At 37.9% G+C, this 26,028-nt stretch overlaps 1 protein-coding gene across 2 annotated transcripts in view; it reads left to right on the forward strand.

Moving 5' to 3' along the window:
• Positions 1-11,554: 11,554 nt before the first annotated feature.
• LOC121376867 (delta-like protein C) overlaps positions 11,555-26,028 on the forward strand; it is a 47,630-nt gene continuing 33,156 nt past the window's right edge. Inside the window, exon 1 of one of the 2 annotated variants that reach the window (XM_041504650.1) lies at positions 11,555-11,671. The gene's annotated coding sequence lies outside the window, so the exon portion shown is untranslated. Of the gene's footprint in view, positions 11,746-26,028 lie in introns of both variants that reach the window. The other variant, XM_041504649.1, reaches the window with a different exon arrangement.

Raw genomic sequence — 26,028 nt, forward strand, 5'->3', positions numbered from 1 at the left:
ACCATGTTTTGAGAGAGCGAACTACAAAAGTAGACCACCTTTTTTTCTCAAAAGTGTCATATATAATGTCCAGTGATTTACTCGGTCAAAGGCATTTTTCAAAAGTGTCATATATAATGTCCAATGATTTACTCGGTCAAAGGCTTTTTTCAAAAGTGTCATATATAATGTCCAATGATTTACTCTGTCAAAGGGTTTTTTCGTATCCAAAAAGCAAACATACACAGGACTACCTTGTGAAATGTAAAAGTTAATAACTTCCCTAAAAGCAAATAAACACATCGGAGTATGTCCCACTTTTAAAACATGTACTGTTCGTGATAACAGTACATGTTCCATAATGTTGATATCACAGTTGCTAATGCAATTGGACGGCATCTGCCTTGATCTGTTACGTCTCCGGTTTTGTTTTTCACAATAGGAACAAGAATAACATCAGTGGACAAAACCGCCAACTTGTCATTTCACATTCTGTTTAGAAACCACAAACATTTTACAGAATCCACGAAACATTTAACCAAGATAATAGTGTGTTAAAGATTAACGATTAAATTTTCTTAAACAAAGCGAATAACAATAACATTTAATTTTAATTTTAATATAGTTGTATTAAATGTCTTAAAATTAAAATTAAATGTAAAAATACGGGTATTGAATACTAGAAGGCAATCATTTCGATTCAATTCATATTTTCAAATTCCGTTGATAGATGTACTGCAAATCGTAAGGAACATAATGTCTTACATACAGACATATTAAATACGAACAATTACCTGAAACCTAAAGTGTCAGCTCTCCATTGCCAATATTCTTCATCGGAGTAGAGAATGATAGGAAGTGTGACCAATCGTTCTGAGCCAGAGTAGAATCGTAACAATGGTTTTATGATTTACATTGTAACACTTTCTATGTTCCAGGGTTTAACGCGTGTTGTTTAAGTAGACTTTTAGCCTTAAAAGTGCATGCCGCTTTGTATGAAGATATTTCAATAAACTTAGATTAGATTTGATTAGATAAATGTTGTTTACACATTTTGTTGTTAACGTTTGTGCCTTCCAGTGTTTTAACTTTTGTGTTGGTTCTTTAAATAAACTCTTCAACTTAACACGGCTTGTGTTTTTGGTTTGCATGCAACGTAATGAGAGTGAATAGAAAGATTTTGTTTTGGTCCTATCACATATACATCTTAATTGCATCAACATTTATCAACATTTGGTTAAATGAATGTTTACGATAACCCAACGCGCGCACACACGCACACGCACACACACACATATATATATATATATATATATATATATATATATATCCCATCCCTAGCCATGCAAGACTGGCGTATTCCATGATGTCAGCCCATGCGGAATAAATCGGTCTTCCATGACCACATGACTTCTATTGTGAGCTGATATTAACATTGGGTGACGTCACGTAAACGGCAAAATAACACAAGAAATGCTTTTAATATTTCATAAAAACAAGGAAACCTGCTGTCATAATGAAATTATACTATCATTATCGGTTTATACTTTTGGTATAAACCATTTTTGAGTACGTTCTTTTCAATGGTTATGATTATTTTATTGTAAGATAAAAAATTTAAAAAAGTAGGTTTTTCACGTTTTTTCCAAAATGCTTGTTTTTCACCTACTGGATGGGAAAACAATAATAATCCATTATGTATCCATGTGGGACAGGGCTATTCCACCCTCGGGTATATAATATAATGTCGGAGACTCGGCAAGTCTCGTCCCTGACAACAGATTGTGTACCCTTGGGTGGAATAGCCCTGTCCCACATATGAAGGATTCTTTTAATATCAACTATTGGGTGACAAACTGGTAAATATATGAATGAATTGATGGTGTAAAGAGGTCTGCGAAAATATAAATATAACACGTAAGTATATTAAAATTTCAACACAATTTAATATACAATGATCAGTGAAAACGTTTTTAAAGTTTCGGGGTGGAATCAAAATGATTTCATCTACCAAATATATCTGTCCTTTTTGGCAGAAGATAATTTCACTACACCAATATATGACGCGAACTGCATTGTACACCGAGCTGGAGGATCCTTGTTTAGAATAAATTAGTGCGTCAAGTGTGTTTGACAGCCGAGAGCACGACAAAGTACTATTCCAATCTTCCTGCACCGCCTAAGCTGGTCCTGAGGCTGAGGGGAGTCCCGTGTACAATCATATGTTCCTCATTTTGACTCTTGGTCCGAGTAGGAGACCCCTAGGAGAGTAACAAAAACCACTTGGGTGGACATCGCAGATCATGGGCAGAAGGGGTTAAATTCAAGATGACGTCCAATATGGCCACCATATCATTAAATCAGATATAACTTGCCAGGGAATTGAGATGGATGGATAAGTTTGGGGTTTTTTCCAAGATTTTCAGGGTCAAGGAATCCAATTAAACCATTTTTAACCTCAAGACATTATTACATAATGGCGAAATCCAATATGGCTACGTCACTGGTTCGGCCCGTGACAGGAGAGAAGTAGCTAGTGGGCTAGGGTGGGTGTTGTTCCTCTAAACAGGCCAGGGCGGATACCCACCTGCAAAAATATGCCATGGTCATGCTATGACACAAAGGTCCAACGCTGGGTCAGTATGACAAGGCCGGGTAACTAGGACGAGGCCGAGTCACCGGCCCCAAACCTAAATATGTCAAGGTCACGGAAAGGTATGTCAAGATCACGAAAAAGTAGGTCACGGTCACGGAACTCAATAGGCCTGCTTACTACTGACGTCTCTCCCGGGTGCAATATCTGACTTCGCTAGTAATTGGGTCTGGGGCAGAGGGTGGTGTGGGTGTAGAGTTGGAAATGGGCAGAATTTTGGAAATAGCAAATAGTGAAAAAGTTAACTTTTTTAATATATTGACTGCTAGGGCGAATATTAAATCATTTACAGCATTTTAGGACAGTCTAAAAATAAATGAGAGAAAGAAGAGAGGATCGAACTATTTAAATTGTTTTTAATTTCAACATCAAATTTTGAACGAAAGTCTAAAAGTTTAAAGTCTGATCTATATGTCCATGTGTGTGGCCTTGTTAAGGCCGTTAAGGTGCACAGTTTGTCGGAACCAGGTGGGTTGCATAAAAAAAAACCCACCTTAGAATGACAGTTATTAGATGTGAAAGGTGTAGTGCAGTGCTGAAATACAGATCTTGAGAAGCCGGGTCCGTCTGAACGAGAAAATATCAGGCTAGGGTATAGTCCAATCGTTGTGGTACGGACGGGCTCGACTCAAGAGGATATAGCATGGTACCAATATAAAACAAAGTAAAGTATAAAAAAGAGTAGTAGAGGCCGACCCCGCTTCCTATTTCTTCTTAGAGTGGGGCGGTCAATCTTCCAGTGATGCTAGGACAGGTTCGGACTAAACGCGTGTAGAGACTAAACGCGTACAACCATGGCATTCTGCAGAATGGCCTTCAAACGAATCCCCCCCCCCCCCCCCCCCAAAAAAAAAAACAAAAAAAAAAAACATATCGACAAAAGTCAGCTATTCTGTCAATGTATAGAACACTGTAGAATACGTCTGTCAGCGTCCCTTTTGTAACACTATTATATTATGGTCCATGTGAACCGTGTGTAATTTTTCAATAGTGCCTTTTCATAATGTTATGGTGCCTTTTTGTCTTGGACCACCCCCCCCCCCCCCATCAGAAAAGCTGGATCCGCCCCAGAGCATTCCCAAGTCCAGTACTCTAAAGTACGTACAGTGTGCACAGGCGAAACAAACACGTCTTACCGCCGCGAGCTCCAGACGGGGAATGGTCCAACTTGCTCAAAATGTAAAAGTAAATCTACATTAAGTTTAAAGGACTGAAGGAATATTAACATTCAGTTAATATTTTAATAAAATATTACTAACGCAACATAACATGATGTGCGTATATCACCACAATAACATAAATACACATCATAAAATACATATTCAAGTTCATACTCTTTTGCGATATTAGTATATTACAAATAACATACATAATAATAAATACACACAATTTAATATATAATTAAGTCCATACCTTATCTTTGGGACAAAAGTTAGCCTGGTGCAAAACTGTGCAAATACTGTGCAATAACTTTCAAGAAAATACTCAAGATAACCAATGACTCGTATCACAAACAGCAGCAGAATGAGGCAGTTTGGGTGTTTGAAATAAAATAAAGACTCTTTTTATCAAAAGCCAGGCTGGAACAACCAGTAAGAAGAAAAACACCTGTAGATTGAGACACACTCAGCTTCTACATCAGTAATGCAGAAACAACAGAAAGACAAGCTATTATAGCCAGACTGAGAAGAAGCAGAAGAATAAACAAATTAAAACTTCAAGCTTGGATACTGAGTTTGAATTACATTTAGACTTGTATTTAGAATTAGTTTATAACAATTTATGGCAATAAAAGTGTTAAAAAAATAATTTTGGTGTTTGTTATCCTTATAATATTTTATGACAATGTTAAAACCTAACTGTTGTTTATAACAATTATATACACATTCTGCTGCACACGGATACGTGTTTAGTATGTGTGTTATAAATACGGATCATTTACCCATGAAGTACAGACTCGGAGGGAAAACAGATTCTGTTCACACGCCTTGACGTTCTCTAGCAAAATACAAACTCTACTGGAATACAGACTCGGGGGAAAACAGATTCTGTTCACACACCTTGAAATTCTCTGGCAAAATACCAACTCTACTGGAATATAGACTCGGGGAGAACAGATTCTGTTCACACGCCTTGGAGTTGTCTGGCAAAATACAAACTCTACTGCAATATAGACTCGGGGAGAACAGATTCTGTTCACACGCCTTGACGTTCTCTGGCAAAATACAAACTCTACTGGAACACAGACTCGGGAAGAACAGATTCTGTTCACACGCCTTGAAGTTCTCTGGCAAAATAGAAACTCTTCTGGAACACAGACTCGGGGAGAACAGATTCTGTTCACACGCCTTGAAGTTCTCTGGCAAAATACAAACTCTACTGGAATATAGACTCGGTGAGAACAGATTCCGTTCACACACCTTGAAGTTCCCAGGTAAAATACAAACTCTACTGGAATACAGACTCGGGGGGAAACAGATTCTGTTCACACGCCTTGAAGTTCTCGGGCAAAATGCAAACTCTACTAGAACACAGACTCGGGGGGGGGGGGGGGGGGGGGGGGGGGAACACAGACTCGGGGACACATTCTGTTCACACGCCTTGAAATTCTCTGGCAAAATACAAACTCTACTGGAATATAGACTTGGGGAGAACAGATTCTGTTCACACGCCTTGAAGTTCTCTGACAAAATACAACTCTACTGGAATATAGACTCGGGGAGAACAGATTCTGTTCACACGCCTTGACGTTCTCTGGCAAAATACAAACTCTACTGGAACACAGACTCGGGGAGCACAGATTCTGTTCACACGCCTTGAAGTTCTCTGACAAAATACAAACTCTACTGGAACACAGACTCGGGGAGAACAGATTCTGTTCACACGCCTTGAAGTTCTCTGGCAAAATACAAACTCTACTGGAACACAGACTCGAGGAGGACAGATTCTGTTCACACGCCTTGACGTTCTCTGACAAAATGCAAACTCTACTGGAACACAGACTCGGGGAGAACAGATTCTGTTCACACTCCTTGAAGTTCTCTGGCGAAATGCAAACTCTACTGGAACATAGACTCGGGGAGAACAGATTCTGTTCACACCCCTTGAAGTTCTCTGGCGAAATACAAACTCTACTGGAACACAGACTCGGGGAGAACAGATTCTCTTCACATGCCTTGAAGTTCTCTGGCAAAATACAAACTCTCCTGGAACACAGACTCGGGGAAAACAGATTCTATTCACACGCCTTGAAGTTCTCTGGCAAAATGCAAACTCTACTGGAATATAGACTCGGGGAGAACAGATTCTGTTCACACGCCTAGAAGTTCTCTGGCAAAATGCAAACTCTACTGGAACACAGACTCGGGGAGAACAGATTCTGTTCACACGCCTTGAAATTCTCTGGCAAAATGCAAACTCTACTGGAACACAGACTCGGGGAGAACAGATTCTGTTCACACGCCTTGAAATTCTCTGGCAAAATGCAAACTCTCCTGGAACATAGACTCGGGGAAAACAGATTCTGTTCACACGCCTTGAAGTTCTCTGGCAAAATGCAAACTCTCTTGGAATATAGACTCGGGGAGAACAGATTCTGTTCACACGCCTTGAAGTTCTCTGGCAAAATGCAAACTCTACTGGAATATAGACTCGGGGAGAACAGATTCTGTTCACACGCCTTGAAGTTCTCTGGCAAAATGCAAACTCTACTGGAATATAGACTCGGGGAGAACAGATTCTGTTCACATGCCTTGAAGTTCTCTGGTAAAATGCAAACTCTACTGGAACACAGACTCGGGGAGAACAGATTCTGTTCACACCCCTTGAAGTTGTCTGGCAAAATGCAAACTCTACTGGAACACAGACTCGGGGAGAACAGATTCTGTTCACACCCCTTGAAGTTGTCTGGCAAAATGCAAACTCTACTGGAACACAGACTCGGGGAGAACAGATTCTGTTCACACGCCTTGAAGTTCTCTGGCAAAATGCAAACTCTACTGGAATATAGACTCGGGGAGAACAGATTCTGTTCACACGCCTTGAAGTTCTCTGGCAAAATGCAAACTCTCCTGGAATATAGACTCGGGGAGAACAGATTCTGTTCACACGCCTTGAAGTTCTCTGGCAAAATGCAAACTCTACTGGAATATAGACTCGGGGAGAACAGATTCTGTTCACATGCCTTGAAGTTCTCTGGCAAAATGCAAACTCTACTGGAATATAGACTCGGGGAGAACAGATTCTGTTCACATGCCTTGAAGTTCTCTGGTAAAATGCAAACTCTACTGGAACACAGACTCGGGGAGAACAGATTCTGTTCACACCCCTTGAAGTTGTCTGGCAAAATGCAAACTCTACTGGAATATAGACTCGGGGAGAACAGATTCTGTTCACACGCCTTGAAGTTCTCTGGCAAAATGCAAACTCTCCTGGAATATAGACTCGGGGAGAACAGATTCTGTTCACACGCCTTGAAGTTCTCTGGCAAAATGCAAACTCTACTGGAATATAGACTCGGGGAGAACAGATTCTGTTCACACGCCTTGAAGTTCTCTGGCAAAATGCAAACTCTACTGGAATATAGACTCGGGGAGAACAGATTCTGTTCACACGCCTTGAAGTTCTCTGGCAAAATGCAAACTCTACTGGAACATAGACTCGGGGAGAACAGATTCTGTTCACACTCCTTGAAGTTCTCTGGCGAAATGCAAACTCTACTGGAACATAGACTCGGGGAGAACAGATTCTGTTCACACCCCTTGAAGTTCTCTGGCAAAATACAAACTCTCCTGGAACACAGACTCGGGGAAAACAGATTCTATTCACACGCCTTGAAGTTCTCTGGCAAAATGCAAACTCTCCTGGAACATAGACTCGGGGAAAACAGATTCTGTTCACACGCCTTGAAGTTCTCTGGCAAAATGCAAACTCTCTTGGAATATAGACTCGGGGAGAACAGATTCTGTTCACACGCCTTGAAGTTCTCTGGCAAAATGCAAACTCTACTGGAATATAGACTCGGGGAGAACAGATTCTGTTCACACGCCTTGAAGTTCTCTGGCAAAATGCAAACTCTACTGGAATATAGACTCGGGGAGAACAGATTCTGTTCACATGCCTTGAAGTTCTCTGGTAAAATGCAAACTCTACTGGAACACAGACTCGGGGAGAACAGATTCTGTTCACACCCCTTGAAGTTGTCTGGCAAAATGCAAACTCTACTGGAACACAGACTCGGGGAGAACAGATTCTGTTCATACGCCTTGAAATTCTCTGGCAAAATGCAAACTCTACTGGAATATAGACTCGGGGAGAACAGATTCTGTTCACACGCCTTGAAGTTCTCTGGCAAAATGCAAACTCTACTGGAATATAGACTCGGGGAGAACAGATTCTGTTCACACGCCTTGAAGTTCTCTGGCAAAATGCAAACTCTACTGGAATATAGACTCGGGGAGAACAGATTCTGTTCACATGCCTTGAAGTTCTCTGGTAAAATGCAAACTCTACTGGAACACAGACTCGGGGAGAACAGATTCTGTTCACACGCCTTGAAGTTCTCTGGCAAAATGCAAACTCTACTGGAATATAGACTCGGGGAGAACAGATTCTGTTCACACGCCTTGAAGTTCTCTGGCAAAATGCAAACTCTACTGGAATATAGACTCGGGGAGAACAGATTCTGTTCACACGCCTTGAAGTTCTCTGGCAAAATGCAAACTCTACTGGAATATAGACTCTCTGGAATAGACTCTACTGGAATATAGACTCGGGGAGAACAGATTCTGTTCACATGCCTTGAAGTTCTCTGGCAAAATGCAAACTCTCCTGGAACACAGACTCGGGGAGAACACAGACTCGGGGAGAACACAGACTCGGGGAGAACAGATTCTGTTGACACACCTTGAAATTCTCTGGCAAAATGCAAACTCTACTGGAATATAGACTCGGGGAGAACAGATTCTCTTCACACGCCTTGAAGTTCTCTGGCAAAATACACTCTACTGGAACATAGACTCGGGGAGAACATATTCTGTTCACACGCCTTAAAGTTCTCTTACAAAGCACAAACTCTAGTGGACGATCCAAGAGACAGTTTGTGTGTTTATCATAAATTATTATTACATATTGCAGGGGGAGAGTGGGTTTAGAATATGAACAAAGTGGACCCTTTTTGTATTTTGTTTTTGCACCACCAGAAGTTCCATATGTATAAACCCGAAAATACGGTATCTTTGAATTCTGTCATTCGAATCCAACAAATTAAACCATGGCACAGTAATATCCAGAATATATTTATATACAGTCAAACCTGTTCTAGCGGCCACCTGTAACCAGCGGTCAACTGCCTTCAGCGGCCACTTTTTCCCCTCCCAAACGATTTATAATGTAAATGCACCTGTAATAAGCGGTCACCTATCTAACGCGGCCAGCGGCCACTTAAATCGGGTCCCAAATCGCTAAAATACCTGTATTAAGCGGCCACAGTAAAGGTTTACTATTATATAAAAAGGGATATTTAACAACAGTGATAAGGTGCAGCAAATAACAGATCTGCACACCTTCAGGAATACTAGTACCCATTCAGTCCCGACATCTCTACTGTGTATCAATTAAGAAAGTATGACTGGAATGCATCTAATTGCCACTGGGCAGGCTACGCTTGACATTTGTAGGTTCACTTACTATGACAATACACCGATGATGTAGGAATTAAATAATTAAATAGAAAATTAAAACAAACTTGTTGGGAACGGTTAATTTAATACATTCCATTTGCATTATTTCTGAAGGAGACGACATGTCAAAAGTTGATTTATAGTCAACTGTGAAGCACGTATCCGTTGATTAGCAGTACAGACGGTAAAACAAGAAACAACAACAAACGTTTTAAAGACTATATATTTGGCAACCTGTACTCAGCGGCCACTTTTATCTACTCCCTTGCGTGACCGCTTAAGACAGGTTTGACTGTATATATATATATATATATATATATATATATATATATATATATATATATATATATCAGAGCTGGGCGATATTGAAATTTGAGGTTCGGTATCGTTATCGGTATTTTTGGGGTGATTTACCTCGGTATCGGTACGGTATTCGGTATTGACACGATACCGATATCGAGCGCTATTTTTGGTATACTCGGCTTTAAATGAATGCCTGTGTTATGGCTCACCCGCTAATTTCATCTAAATACAATTAAATTCCGTACACAAGGATCTCGTCTGATTTATACCAACCCATTTTGCTTTCTGGGAAATATTTTTCAATACCGAAATTTCGGTATTTTGAAATTTGCTCGGTACAGTAAATCGGTATTGACATAATACCCATACCAAACGGTAAATACGGTATACCGCCCAGCTCTAATATATATAACCGTTTGGAGATCGTCTGGTTATCTTTTCTCTATATAACACGCTGCTCATCAATTTAAATTAAAGGCTTAGTCTATTTACTGTCCGAACCATATAGTTAAAGGCATATTGTCGCAGACCACTGACCTATTAAATGGCCTAACAAAGAATTACCTGAACAAAGATATATTTGAGTTTCCTCTAAATGTACTTCATTCAGACATCTATGTAAACACCATACTCCACTTATTAATGATATTTTGTGAAAATAATTGAATTATGGCAATGGTCCATAATTCAAAAACTAAAATTGCCACGAGGAATGACATGGATTTCACTCCATCATGGTCCAATCAAAATGATGCGATAGCTAGATTTGGTTTTAAAACAAATAATGTAATTTTCATATATTATCAATTTTTAGAGAAATAAGGTCCTTAAATCCGTGACAGTATGCCTTTAAGAACGACGATAAATTACCAGTGGAGCACTGGATGTAATGAGAAATAGTCCAATGGACTCACCGCCTGGAATCGACCCTAGGCCGACCTGGCATGGGGTGAGCGCTTTACCACTGGGCTACGTCCCGCCCCCTATTGTTAACTTTGAATAAACGTGCATATCCAATGTAAATATATGTTTTTTTGCGGAACGCTCTATATGGGACATGCATTGTACAAGTAGGCATGTGTGCGGCAGATGAGGGATGGGGAAAGAGTGTTAAAAAATAATTTTAAAAACTACTGGAACTGCTTAATAAGAATTCTAGTTTACTTATTTGGTTATTGTCTGATTCAGGAATTAATTTGCATATGTTATTGCAATTCAATCCCCCCACCCGTTTTTCTTTAACAAAAATAAGTTTTCAGTAGTGATGTTTGTCAGTACCGTAACGGAGGTCAGTACAGTACCGTAACGGAGGTCAGTACCGTGACGTGTAACTCAGTACCGTAACATGAAATAAAACCATTCATGTGTGCTCCAAATTTTATTTTATTTCATAAAGTATTGATGCAACATCTCGTTTCAAAAGAAATACTTTAATCAACGGTGAACATTTTCTTCTGCATCAAAACTACCTCCAGATTTCTGTTTTTGAAGTATTAATTTTGCAAGGTTTTGTTTTTTGTTTTTTTCTTTTTTTAGTGTCACTATAAATTCATTATTTATTATTTAAAGGCATTAAAAAACCCAAATGAATCTCCACTTATAAAAAAACCTTTCAAATTTAGTCAGGGATAAAAAAAAATTGTTGATGTATGTTTTGTTATTACATTGTGATTAATTTACAATCATGTTACGGTACTGGCAAAATGAGCGGGTGCCCAAGTTTCGATTAGGAAATGTATTAATTTTTTTGGAAGAAAAGTGTGCTGCTAACACTAATATATGATCCAACTGGTGTTTATTCCATCAAGTTATCCAATAATTTAAAATAGTGACTTTTTATTTTTGATATTACAAACTTGAATGACCCTTAAACTGTTTGCAAGTGGCGTTCGTTCGCGACGTGTGTGCGCCCAACCATCAAAGGAGGAAACTAGAAAGAGAAAGAAGCAAGTATGACGACAACGAATGACGTTTTTGAGTAATTTGTGTGTGGACATAATTTAAAACATCTTAACAATACAATAGGTTCATAACGACGGTTCATCCATTAGGCAAAGTTTGTATTTTTTGAACCAATAACGTTTTTTTGTTATAAGTGGAAACTTCCACAATAGAGAAATACCCACTTTGGTAAGTATTATGCTGCGTTCGGGTGTGCTCGAAGTTAGACGAGTTCCGTACTGCGCAAGCGCGCCATTACGGAAAACACTATGGGAGCGACACCGGATATTGGTACTAGGCTAAGTGATGTAAAAGTGAAAGGTCACACGATACGTAGGTTTTCTCAAAATTACTACATTTATAAGTATCACATATAAACCCGATTTTACATATTAATTTATAACATTTCCCACCGTCAACCACACCAGGGTTTCTGCCAGAGGGTAAAACAGGTATGACGTCATACCCAAATTTTATTATTTTAAGTTAATTTTTTTTTCTTCACAAAATCAATTACTCTTATCATTACTGTATGCTTTTCTTTACCCTAACCCTAAACTTAACCCATTTTCATCTGGGGGAGGCTCCCTATACCCCCTGTTGACTGTGGTTGAATTCAATTCCATAGCGCCATACCCAAAAAATTATTTCTGGCAGAAACACTGCACACCTAAAATTATAGTCATTCAGTGGCATAATATTTTTAATATAGTACCATCAATACACTGCATCCGTCAATTTCATATTTTTTATATCACTTAAAAACATGTTGTCTAGTACCAGAAAATATTGCACCTGTTATGTTCATATCAAGTTAAAATGGTATAATGTAAAATAATAAAATAATGGCAATGGAAAACGAAATGATGTAATATGTGTGAACCTAACTCAATAGAAACTGTTTTAAATGAATATGAACATGTGCAATTCCTGTACTAGACATTTTCTTGGTACTAGACATGTTTTTAAGCGATATCAGTAACCTTCTTTCACTTTTCTATCCAGTGTCTCTCCCATACAGTGGAAACAGCCGGTCAAAGGCGAAAACGTCCTTGTTTACGTTGAAAGTATATTGCCATTGACTTTTGAATAGATTGTTCTGTACATTGGTTAAATACTGATGAGATGTCACTTGAATTTACAGCCGTGAATAAGCATTCGGTTCTACAGCATATCAATATTTATAAACGGACAATCGTTAACTAAATAAGATACCTTTTTATTAGTATTTCTATGCTCTAAATGAGCACTAAACTGGCTGCTACCGGTATATAGCAAAGTCTTCTGTAAAGTGCGTTCAAAATTGTAGAATGTATCTGCTTAAAATATTGTGGACTATGTCACTGTTTCGGTGAATGAAATGTGTGGTAGTATAGTTTACAGCTTGAACTTTTCAAAACAAAGCCTGTCAGTTTTATCCAGACCAGTATATTGTTCAACAAAACAAATACTTATTGTAATGTTATCAGTGTTTTATATTGTTTGCAACTGCCCCAAAACATGTAAGTAAAAGAAAAGGAAGAAAATGTTTTATTTAATGACACAATCACCACATTTTATTTACGGTTATATGGCATGAGACATATGGTTAAGGACCACACATATATAGAGAGAGGAAACCCGCTGTCGACACTTCATGGGCTACTCTTTTCGATTAGCAGCAAGGGGTCTTTTACATGCACCATCCCACAGACAGGATAGTACATACCACAGCCTTTGTTGCATCAGTTGTGGAGTACTGGCTGGAACGAGAAATAGCCCAATGGGGCCAAACGGGATCGATCCTAAACCGACCGTGCATCAAGGAAGAATGTATTGTATTTATGTAGATTTTTTCAAAAGCAATTTGTGTACAACATTCACTGTTAATTTATACACTTATTAAAAGTAAGATTAGTACGAAAGTGGTAAATGTAATAAGATTCTGCGTGTTAAATTTCACTGCTGAGATCATGTATATAAACAAACACGGCGGACTAACACCATATTTTGAGTAATAACGTTAAGCCCGTGTTTGTTCGTCATATTTTAAAATTAATTTATTGATTTATTAGAAAGCTCAGATTGTAAAGGAATCTATATAGAAAGAAAGAAAGAAAGAAATGGTATATTTAATGACACACTCAACACATTTTATTTATGGATATATTGTGTCAGACATATGGTTAAGGACCACACAGATATTGAGAGAAGAAACCCGCTGTCGCCACTTCATGGGCTACTCTTTTTTGATTAGCAGCAAGGGATCTTTTATATGCACCTTCCCACAGACAGGATAACACATACCACAGCCTTTGATATACCAGTCGTGGTGCACTGGCTGGAACGAGAAATAGCCCAATGGGCCCACCGACGGGGATCGATCCCAGACCGACCGCGCATCGAGCAATCGCTTTACTACTGGGCTATATAGATGAACAAGTACAAAAATTGAAGCAAAATTGTTTGCTGATGATATGGTAAACATTGCACATAGTTATAAATCTGAAAAAAACCCCCAGATATATAAATCACTGGTATGTGCCCCCCACCTTTCAGATATTTTGCTTTATAATAGTGTAAAAGTGTGTAAATAGAAAAGTGTGCCTATCCCCCCCCCCCCCCTCCCCCCCTTTTGGCACCTTCCAACGCCACTGTATATATATGTTAGAAAAGTTTGTGATTTTTATGGCATGAAAGTAAATATTGATAAAATAAAATTCATGGTATTTTAGAACAGGTGGATGTATTAAATCAATGGGAAAATGGTATTACAAAGGAAAACTCCTGGAAGTAGTCTCTTATTACAAATATACCGGCCTCGGTGGCGTCGTGGCAGGCCATCGGTCTACAGGCTGGTAGGTACTGGGTTCGGATCCCAGTCGAGGCATGGGATTTTTAATCCAGATACCGACTTCAAACCCTGAGTGAGTGCTCTGCAAGGCTCATTGGGTAGGTGTAAACTACTTGCACCGACCAGTGATCCATAACTGGTTCAACAAAGGCCATGGTTTGCGCTATCCTGCCTGTGGGAAGCACAAATAAAAGATCCCTTGCTGCCTATCGGAAGAGTAGCCCATGTAGTGGTGACAGCGGGTTTCCTCTCAAAATCTGTGTGGTCCTGAACCATATGTCTGACGCCATATAACCGTAAATAAAATGTGTTGAGTGTGTCGTTAAATAAAACACTTCTTTCTTTCTTTCTTTCTTTATTACAAATATATTAGGATGTACTTTACAAATGACCGGTCATGGCAGAAGACTAGATTCTCTCTTACAGTATCAGCTGAAAAGGCTGTACATACCCTACACCTATTTATAAATCTGTATGATATAATATCTTGTGAAATAGTATTGTATCTTTTGATCATTTGATTGTACAAATACTTACATATGGATCAGAATTTTTTAATTAATTTTTTTTTTGGGGGGGGGGGTTGAAAATTGTAAATATAGTATCGAATTAGTGCAAATTAAATTTTGTAAAAGGATTATAAATGTTAAAGCACACTTAGCAGCAACACTTGCATGTGCAATTCTTGGTGAACTAGGTAGAATGCCTTTTTTTTCTTTCTTTTTTTTATAAATATATTGGCTACATATACATTACACATGAATCCTGATAGATACTCTAGAAGATGTTAAGATATGTTGTTTACTGTAACTTGCACAATGCTGGAAGAAACAAATGGCTCGACCCTTCCCCTCACAATAGACTTCGCTCACCACTCTAGACCCCTGCTAAAATTCCTGCACATGCATAGCGGTTGTATATTTTGGGCAGTAATTCTGACGACGGTTAGGAGGAGAAGAAATGATTTATTTGATGACGCACCCTGGTCCACTCAACACAATTTAGTATAGTTATATTGGCGTCGGACATTATGGTTAGAACGCAAAAAGATAATAAGTGAGGAAACCAGTTGCCACCATACCTTTTACCAAAAACAAACCGCAACAACATTCAAGTGTCTTTTATAAGCACTTTGAATGAAATTGATATACCAGTCATATACTGATACTGGGTTTGATATACTGGTGGTGATGAAAAAGAGGTCGGAATCTAGTGATAATACAATCAGAAATTGTGTTCTAATGGGTTTGTTTTTGTTCCTAGTCTCATCATGGACATTATAGATTAAGTATGCTTAAATTTAATAATATATGAAACCCCCCCCCCCCCCACAAAACAACAACAAAAAAAACCCAAAAAACAATAACAACAACATCCAAACACACTGACGGCCCTGAGGTTGATATTATTGACATTTAAAGGCGTCAATCACGGATTTAGTGGGCCTTATTTCTATAAATATGCATTACAAATTGAAATTACATTTATTTGGAATACCAAGCCTTGTTATTGTATGATCCAAAACATTTTAATTTAACTACGATCGAGGGAATTCCATGACACGATTAATTTTTAAAATTGGAACTCTTCTTGTGAAAAGTCATAAAACGGCAAAACAGACTCGTAGTGATGAGGCTGTATATACGACAACCGTATAATGTATTTTAGAATTTTATATAAACGACCGCCATGTACAGAGACTTGGCAAATGAGGCCGTCTATATAATAAAATACTTTAAAAATGTATATATTATTTCATGACGAAAACAACTGCGAATATGCTGAAATAAAATAATAAACAGTCAGAACATGAACTCACCATTTATTATTATTATTATTATTATTATTATTATTATCAGGCGCGTGTGCGTGGAATTTAGCAGGGGAGAGAGTCTAGACGGTTATAGAGGGGATGATTTTCCGTTTCAGATTTTGCCACATTCCGTTTCAGATTTTTGCAAATTCCGTTTTTTTCCGTTTTTGTGTTCAATTAGTGTCATGTTTTATTGTTATAAACTATATACACGTAAGAATTTTAGTACTCGATTACACATATATGTTTGGTATCAGCCCACTATCCCTGATTGCACTAGCCCTGGTACCACTAGCCCTGAAAAATGACCAAGTAATGGCTGCCATGGATGTTCCATTTCTTTAGACTACTCCCCTGTACATATAAAGTATTAATAAATAAACATGTCTTGTTTTAGATGAGATACCCTTTTAATGCCTCAGTTGAAAACGTGGAGTACTAGTACTTACTTAATCCTATTCGTACAATTCCTTTATCTATAAACATGTGTTGTTTTAATATGCTCGCTGTGCGTTAATCCTCTTCATACAATTCCTTTATCTATAAACGTGTTGTTTTAATATCACTATTACTGTCAATACATAATTGGTAGGGACCTCTATATATGAATGTTGCAAATGTGACTATACAGATAAATTATCGCTGTGCGTTATGGCGGAGGTAACCTTTGTAGAGGGTGCCAGAGGCAATAAAGTAGCAATTTTGGATGACTATGTCTTCCATAAGAACGCACAAGTAAAGGCGGGCATGAAATGGAAATGTAGCGAGACTAAGAATTTGAAATGCAATGTGTTTATTGTAGTATCTGAGGGGTTAGTTGTCAAACAACAGTACGAACACAATCACGCTCCCAATGTTGGTGACATTGAAGCTCGTAGGTTAAAAGCTAACATGCGTAAGAGGGCTCGTGAAGAGTCAGGTCCTATTCAGGTTATTTATGAGCAGGAGAAGGTGAAGTTGCTACAATCAGAAGTTGCTACAAGTCGCAGCTAACCTACCACAGTTCTCAGGTATAAACCATATTTGTTTTGCAAAATATTACATGGGAGGGGATTGGCAAAGCTAATTACAGTGCTATTACCATAAACACTATCGAATAAAACATTTATTTAACTATATTCATTTTTGTAATTACTTATTTGATTTAGTTTGTTTATAATGGGGATGACAACCGGTGGCAGTAACAGCCAATATGACTGACAATCTGGGGCTAGTGGAACCAGGGCTAGTGGAATCAGGGCTAGTGTGGCTAACTCATATGTTTCTCTGTAACCTAACTAGTGTGCCGTGTGCACAAATTAAATATTCAAAGGAGGTCGGGTCAATCTGGATATAGGCCAGTGGTAGTGAACCGAAACTAAACACTTCTGTCGATCATTTAAAGTTTCGACATTATTTTATAACTTTTAAAAAATATATATTTGCCTAAAATTATATATTCAGAGCCGGTTTAAGGATTCGCGGAGCCTGTAGCTCAAATAACAGCTGGGCCCAATTTCCAAGATATATATTTTGCAACCTCCTCGGGGAGAGGGGAAAATGTACACAATGCCTCACCGCAGGACCCCCTGAACCGCAGGGTCTGTAGCACGTGCTATATGTGTTACAATAATAAACCGGTGAGAAGAAAAATAAAATGCTATTTTTGTGTGCAATTTAGAAAACAATCGGTTCAGAAATAAATAACATGTAGTAAATTCCGTAGCATGAAAAAAGGCGTTCCCCGTGGAACGGACTATAAATGTGAAATGTTTCCGTACAAATTAACGAATATGCCCGAAGTTTTACGAAATTACGTTTTCTGGCGAAAGCGTTGTGTAAATTGGCTATGCTTTTGAATCGTAATAAGTATTATTGAAAAATATCGAAATTGAACGTACTAGAAATCTTATTATATAATCAACATTCTAAAATTGTATTAGTAAATGTTTATTTTTATATTTCAAGTTAAATTTCACTATGTAAAGTGACACGGGTAAACAGTCACATGCTTTGTTGCAAGCTTACAGTTAAGCGTAACTTCCGAGAATTAACGGTTCTGCAAAATATTTAGGCATACAGTACACTCCATGAAAGTTCGCATACCAAAACACTATGCGTATATTATCAATATTGAATCTTAAAACTACTAAAAATATTTATTATGGTGCATGAACCAGAAATACAACTTTTGAAGGTTATTTTTTTTTAAATTTCAAATTCCGTTTAACTTTCAGTTACTAAATTCCGCGATTCCGTCCGTTTTTCCGTGATCGCGAAAAATCATCCCGTCTACCCGGTTATGTACAACGCTATAGTGCTTGGTTCGAAAACGGATAACATGTTTTCTAGCGTCACAAATGTGGCATACGACCAGCCAGTCATTTTTCGTTAAACGTTTGCAAATTATTTTGACTAATTCGCAAAGTGATCATTCGGTTTAATGTACAGCGTAACCCTCTCCCCCAACAAAAAAAAACAAACCCCAAAACAAACAAACCCAAAACAACAAAACAAAACAGTATAGGGGCCTGCTGTCGCATGTTTTGCCGTCCAAAGGTTGGCTTAATTATTACTTAACCCAGTTGAATCCAGTTCTACGTGCAGGGACACGTTCAGCCTGCCCTTTGTGCATGTGTGCACACACGTTAATCTAGCATTTTTATAGCAAAACAAACCAAACGCAGATAAAACTGCCCCCTCCACCCCCAAAAAGTAGTAGTAGGCTAATAATAACAATAATAATAATAATAATAATAATAAGTCTCAACGTTACTGGTATAAAAAAAGAAAAGAAAGTATTTTGAGTTTTATTTCCCCTTGCGATTTTGCGCATTTGAAATATGACTAAACACAGCAAAATAACCTTTTAGTCATATTTATTTGCAGTAAAATTAACTCTTTTTTTAACGTAAGGAGACTCAAAATTGCAATCAGTGAACATTTATTAAGTTCAAGCCCTGTTAGTTTGTGTACTGTCCGAAGTTAGTTTCTCTTTCAGATAATCTACATCAGCAGCTGATAATTTGTCATTTTTATTTATTTTTATATTTATTTATTTATTTTTTATTGTTGTTGTTAGTACTGTAGGGGCAATATTACGCTATTCATGTCTATGGAAAACGTACACAAAAGGGTCCGCAAGATTCATATATTCCCCCCCCCCCCCCCCCCCCCCCCCCCCCCCCCAACCCCTCCGTCTCCCCTGTTCAGAGAACGCACTGTTCGTTCAGTACTTAGTATGTATTCCTCTTGTTCCAGATGGTTCGGTAATATGGATGATATCAATCAAATATTTATTTACTGCCTATATACATTTTTGTTGTGAATATACCCAGCCCTCGTTAGCGGAGGTTATATACACGGCCGTCGTATATATAAAACAGAAAGAAAGAAATGTTTTATTTAACGACGCACTAAACACATTTTATTTACGGTTATATGGCGTCAGACATATGATTATGGACCACACAGATATTGAGAGAGGAAACCCGCTGATGCCACTTCATGGGCTACTCTTTTCGATTAGCAGCAAGGGATCTTTTATATGCACCATCCCACAGACAGGATAGCACATACCACGGCCTTTGATATACCAGTCGTGGTGCACTGGCTGGAACGAGAAATGGCCCAATGGGCCCACCGACGGGGATCAATCCCACACCGACCGCGCATCGAGCGAGCGCTGTACCACTGGGCTATGTCTCGCTCCTCGTATATATAGTCGCATCGTATATAAACACCGTCTAGTTCAGAGTATTCTTTTAAAATGTAACAATTCCTATCCCAAGTCAGCTGTTATGTTTTTGCATAAAATTAATTTGATAAGGTGGAAAATGAAAGTGTTTGTGATCCAGATGTTTAGAGTTTTTGGCATACGACTAACGATAAATTTACCTATAGATGCAACGGCCTAACTAGTCGGGATTGTCGACGTTTAACATGCTTCTGTTACTAAAATAGATTAATGTATAAGCTTATTATCATTCAGTACATGTTTTTATTGATTTTTAATAACTGATTTTAGTAGTTTTTTTCTATTTACCCTACGTCGCAGAGGACGGTCAAGCGTTCTCGTTACACGAGCTTGGTAAATCGTTTTGACACTGCGGTTATTCGAGTGATGCCCGTCACGTCACTCAAAATAATACGTCACACCTCTGCTCTCGAAATAGCCGTTATTTTTGTATAATTACAAACTTTCCGAATTTATACGATTTACTGTATTCTGATTGGCTGACGTCACTAAAAAACCAAGCGTTATCCTTCCATAAACCTCATAAAAATACGTCATCACGGAAGACCAAGATCGAAATAACCGCACAACACCAACAGTCACTACACGTAAACAAAAGTTAATATCAAGGTCACTTTGCGATAGAAAAACACAAGACAAATCTGCACATAAAATTGTTTCATTTTTTAAAAAAGTTATAATAAAGATATATACACTGTTTTTGTTGATTCAATACTTATTTTTATTTTTAGCGGACAATTTCCAATAGTATGTATACATGTATTCCTACGCTTATTTACAGAACATGGTTGACGGTAAGAACGAAATAAATTATTTTTGAGTGTTTTAAGGTACACTTCTTGTACTGTTTGTAATTATAAGAATTGTTTCTCATTTTTAAGGAATTTATCGATGTATAAAAGTCACAAATGTAGTATAAAATCGATAAATTCCTAAAAAATTAGAAACAATTCTTATCTAAATTATGGACCGTCGACATAATTCAATTTTTTTTTTTCCATATAAAATATCAATATGTGGAATATGCTGGTTATGTAGATGGTTCAATAAAGTACTTTAGGTACAAATCAAATGTATATATTGTTATATAATACTTTGTTGGGTCAATAATTAGGTCAGCCATCCGTGATTGAGCGCCTTTAAATTCCACAGTTTGTAGAAAATATATAAGATGATTAACTTTGTTCAGCACGTCCAGTGGTACGATTGATTGATTGATAAATTTATTTTTCATTGTATAACATTTGCACCGGCTGAAATAATTAGTATAATTCAATAAAAACAAATGTATATATATTGTATTTAAATATGATATTTCTTGTTTGTACATTTGTGTTTGTTTGTGTTTGTTGTTTTTTACATATTTGACTGGACATTTGAGTCAATATTTGGTTAATTCGATATTTTTTTGGTCCCACGATATCGACACAACGGTGCTCGACTGTATATAATATTTACCCCCCCCCCCCCCCCCCCCCCCAAAAAACAAAAAACAACTAACAACCCCAAAACCCCAATAAAACAACAACAATAACCAAAAAACCCTGTTTACGAATGGTTCCCATGATCACAAGGCACGGAACTGAAAAAAGTGTTCCCCATGAAATTTGAAATCCCATGACCTATACTATTAAATAATATGATTACATCGCAATTGCACGATATTTAACAAGAGAAACCAACGTTTTTCGTCGACCGAGTGTTAAAACGGTATAAGGACATTTTGGACCATTTTGATCCAAATTCTCGAATATTGATGTATTGTTTTTAATCCCCATCCCAGATCTTGGGCCAGAAGCATAAACTTACGAGACGTAATCACAAAATGTCTATATTAAATCATGTTTGCGAACTAACAAAGTCCGAAAATAATTTTCTCATATTCAGTGCATTCATAGACTTATTTGTCAATTTATCTAAACTGTGTCAAATAAAGCTCACCGGCAGTCTTGTGGGGTGAACGAATATATACAAACTATAATACTAGCATTGATAATGGACAGGGATTGTGGTTTTTTTATATTAAATTGACAGAACCTAATTTTTAAATACTACGACGTATTTTTCACTATTAAAGCCGGTGGGTTTAAAAAAAAAAAAAAAATTATAATAATTTTGTATTAGAAATATTTACATTTTATTATTTAGAATATTGATTTTCGTACACCTGATGTGGTTCTAGTCGTCCAGCTATTTGCAATACCCCAAAATGCATTTATCAGATTTCTAAAAGTGCACGTTCTTCCGAGAAGTAATGGTTATCAAGACAAGCTCTAGGCATTTTTAGACCGCATTTTCCCATTTGAACATCACTGATTTTAGCTTCTCTCCGTTATAACCTTATCCAAATGTGCTGCAGGTTTATAGATTAATTGAACTTAGTGTTCATTTTTACGGGCTGAAAGTAGGATCTGCGCCTTTAAACTGACGTATACTTGTGTTTCTCACTAGTACAACTGAAATCCGACGTTACTTAGATTTTATCATTTAAATGTCTATTACTGTACCGTTTCCGGTCAGCATGGTGTTTTCAATAAAACGAAATACATTATTCATATACTGACGGCCAAAAGAAACTTTTACCAGGCTTGAAATTAATTCCAGAAAACCAAGAAACGGTACGGTAGAATATGAAAGTATGTTTTAAAGGGACATTCCGTTTGCTGCATTGTAACATTCCGACAAATAAAACATTTCTACTATTAAACCTACATATTAAATATATTTTCTTGTTTAGAATATCAGTGGCTGTAGATTCAATGTGTTTCTGGTCGTCTTAATATTTGTAAGAAGCCCAAACTGGATTTTGTCATCAGATAGTTTCGTACGTACGAAACAATTATATTTTAGGAAATAAAATGAAATTTAACCTAGTACATATATAAGAACGATCAGATACACGTTTAATATACAGCCACTCATATTTTGTGTAAAAAAATATTTGATAAATTGCAGCAAACTCAGGAATGTCCCTTTAATTGGTAATATTTGAAGTTTATAAAAATCAATGCTGTTCGTAATACGATGATTTCTAAATTGATTATTTTCGAATAGCAAATCATTAAAATTTTATGTATCTAGTTTCTTTTGGACGTTATTATATTTTTAAAAACGCACCTACTTCTGAATAATAACGACTATGCAGAGCCGGTTTATCACAGTAGCACATGTAGCACGTGCTAAAGGGCCCCGCGGTGATGTGTACATTTATTTCCCCCGGGTCATTTTCCCCCTCTCCCCGAGGGAGTTGCAAAATATATATCCTGGGAAGGAGGTCCCGCTGTTATTTGTGCTACAGGTCCAGTGGATCCTTAAACCGGCTCTGCGGTTATGGAGACGTGCTCTGGTTTATTGTTGAGTGTATTTCCCCGTTTCACTTTGTTGTAACTTTATTCAGATGTGTTACAGGTTTGTAGGTTAGCGAAACTTAATGCCCATTTATACAGGCTGAAACATCGGTCTGCGACTTTAAAGGGACACACCCTAGTTACGGCTAGTTGTTAACCATTACGGCGTTGTTTTTCGCTATTAAACCCATTTTTTTCACAAATAAAATTGCACTTTACTTACCGTTTATTATTTAGAATATACATTTCCATTCACCTGAAGTGTTTTTTGGTAATCCTGGTAATCCTGGTGTTTGTAATACCACAAAATGCATTTTTCGTATTTCTGAAAAACGGACGCACGTTTGAGAAAAAACCGTTGAGCAGACAAGGTCTAATCTATTTTTAGACGGGATATTTCCATTTCAATGTCACAGACGTTGGTATACCACGTGACCGTTATCATTTTGGTTCGGTTTGTTTTCTCGTGCACGGTTCGCGCAATCAACATCCGATTTGTTGTTGTTCATTTGTGAGATTTTTCTTCACAGTTCGTGAACATTTTCAGTAACAATAAAGTTAAGACAAGTAAGTATCTCAATACAAAACGTTACAAACCCTTAAAACCAATAATTTTGCCAAGTCCTACGATATCTGGAGAGGAGATACAACCAGAACAGAACAGTTGGAACATGTCTAGGAGAGGTGAAAAGAACGCACCCCAAGTCTGTGAAATTTGTCGTGACGTAGGCATTGTTGTGCTTCAAGCGACATCTACCGGTGACATCAGAATACAAACTTTCAAAATTATTTCAAGCAATTGGGACATGGGGATTCCCATGGTATTTATCGATATAAAACCTGCTTTTTCACTCCATTTGATTAAAACGTGATCTAAGTGTGTTACAGGTTTGTAGATTAACCAAATTATAATTTATTTTTGCTGGATGGAACTAGGGTGTGCGGCTTTAAGGTTGAACATAAAATGTTTGCAATGGTTTCTCTGACGATAACAACTTAAGTTTGTGGTTTGTTGTGGGTTTTGTTTGTTTGTTTGTTTTCAATTTTCCGGTACACAACTATCAACCTCAAGGCCGTCAAAGTATGTTTTGTCGTCGTCGTCCGTCCGTCCATCCCCCCCCCCCCCCCCCCCCCCCCCCCCCCCCCATATTCTATCAAATTCAAGCCTACTTAACCTATAATGTCAATGACTAAGTATTTACTGGGTATGTATAGAATTTGTTTGTCCTCTAACAATGGTTTCTCTGACGTTAACAACACATTTTGTTGTTTGTTTGTTTTAATTTTGCGGTACACAATTATCCGCAAATGTCTAAACTAAGTATTAGTTTGCTGCATATCGATATATTTTTCGGGTCCTCTAACATATTAGAACAGTTAATTTGTTGGACATCGACCGTGTACTCTTCTCGATGACTCGCTCGGTGCGCGGTCAGCGTGGGATCGATACCCGTCGGTGGGCCCATTGGGCTATTTCTCGTTCCAGCCAGTGCACCACATATCAAAGGCCGTGATATGTACTACCCTGTCTGTGGGATGGTGCATATATAAGATCTCTTGCTGCTAATCGAAAAGAGTAGCCCATGAAGTGGCGACAGAGGGTTTCCTCTCTCAATATCTGTGTGGTCCTTAACCATATGTCTGACGTCATATAACCGTAAATAAAATGTGTTGAGTGCGTCGTTAAAAGAACCCCATTTCTTTCTTTCTTCTCAACGATACAATATGAACATTTTCTTCGTCCCTCAACCGTTTTTGTCACAAACCACAAACCACTAATCAGGGTTTCTACCAGAAAGAAATTTTTGGGTATGGCATTATGAAATTGAATATTTACAATGTATGTGCTGAATGCAACCACAGTCGATAGGGGGTATGGGGACCTCCCCAGAAAGAAAATGGGTTAGGATTGAATCCCCCCCCCACCCCCCCCCCACACACATAATTGTGTCAAGAGGTTAATAAAAAGATAAAATCTGCAAAACGTTTAGGTATGACGCCATATCCGTTTTATCCCCTGGCAGGAAGCCTGCTAACTACTAACCTTCTTCCCTTGACAGACCGCGCATATAGCTGATGCATGTGCCCATGCCAGCGCGTTTGAAACTTAATTGGATACAAGCACGGACATAAGTATAAATGATACAGTGTGAGTTGACAGTTGGCACGAAACTCGCGTATGCGCATTGATATTGGGAATGTGAACTAGGTATATTTACATTCAGATTTCTAGGTGGTGTCGTGGTTAAGCCATCGGACATAAGGCTGGTAGGCATGGGTTCTCAGCTCGGTACCGCCTCCCACCCGGTGCGAGTTTTACCGACTCCGTGGGTAGGTGTAAGACCACTACACTGACCTCTAAATAACCACCACTAACCCACTGTCCTAAACAGAGCTGACATGTGCATGTGTGCCTAGGACAGCGTGCTTGAAGAAAAGAAAACACAAACAAAAGCGAATTTAAGTATTAATTATTATTAGGTTGTACTGGTCCTGACCTACTTTACCCGGCCCCGATCCGTCCACTAAAGCACATTGATTTATGAATCATCGGCTATTGGATGTACTATCACGTCTGTGGGATGGTGCATATAAAATATCCTTTGCTACTGATGGAAATGTTTTTAGCGGGTTTCCTCTCTAAGACTTAAAAAAAGACCAAATGTTTGACATCCAATAGCCCATGATTAATAAATCAATGTGCTCTAGTGGTGTGAAACAAAACACTTTTTTTATCTTTAAT

Source organism: Gigantopelta aegis, chromosome 7 (genome assembly GCF_016097555.1).
Source record: "Gigantopelta aegis isolate Gae_Host chromosome 7, Gae_host_genome, whole genome shotgun sequence".
Lineage (NCBI taxonomy): Eukaryota > Metazoa > Mollusca > Gastropoda > Neomphalida > Peltospiridae > Gigantopelta > Gigantopelta aegis.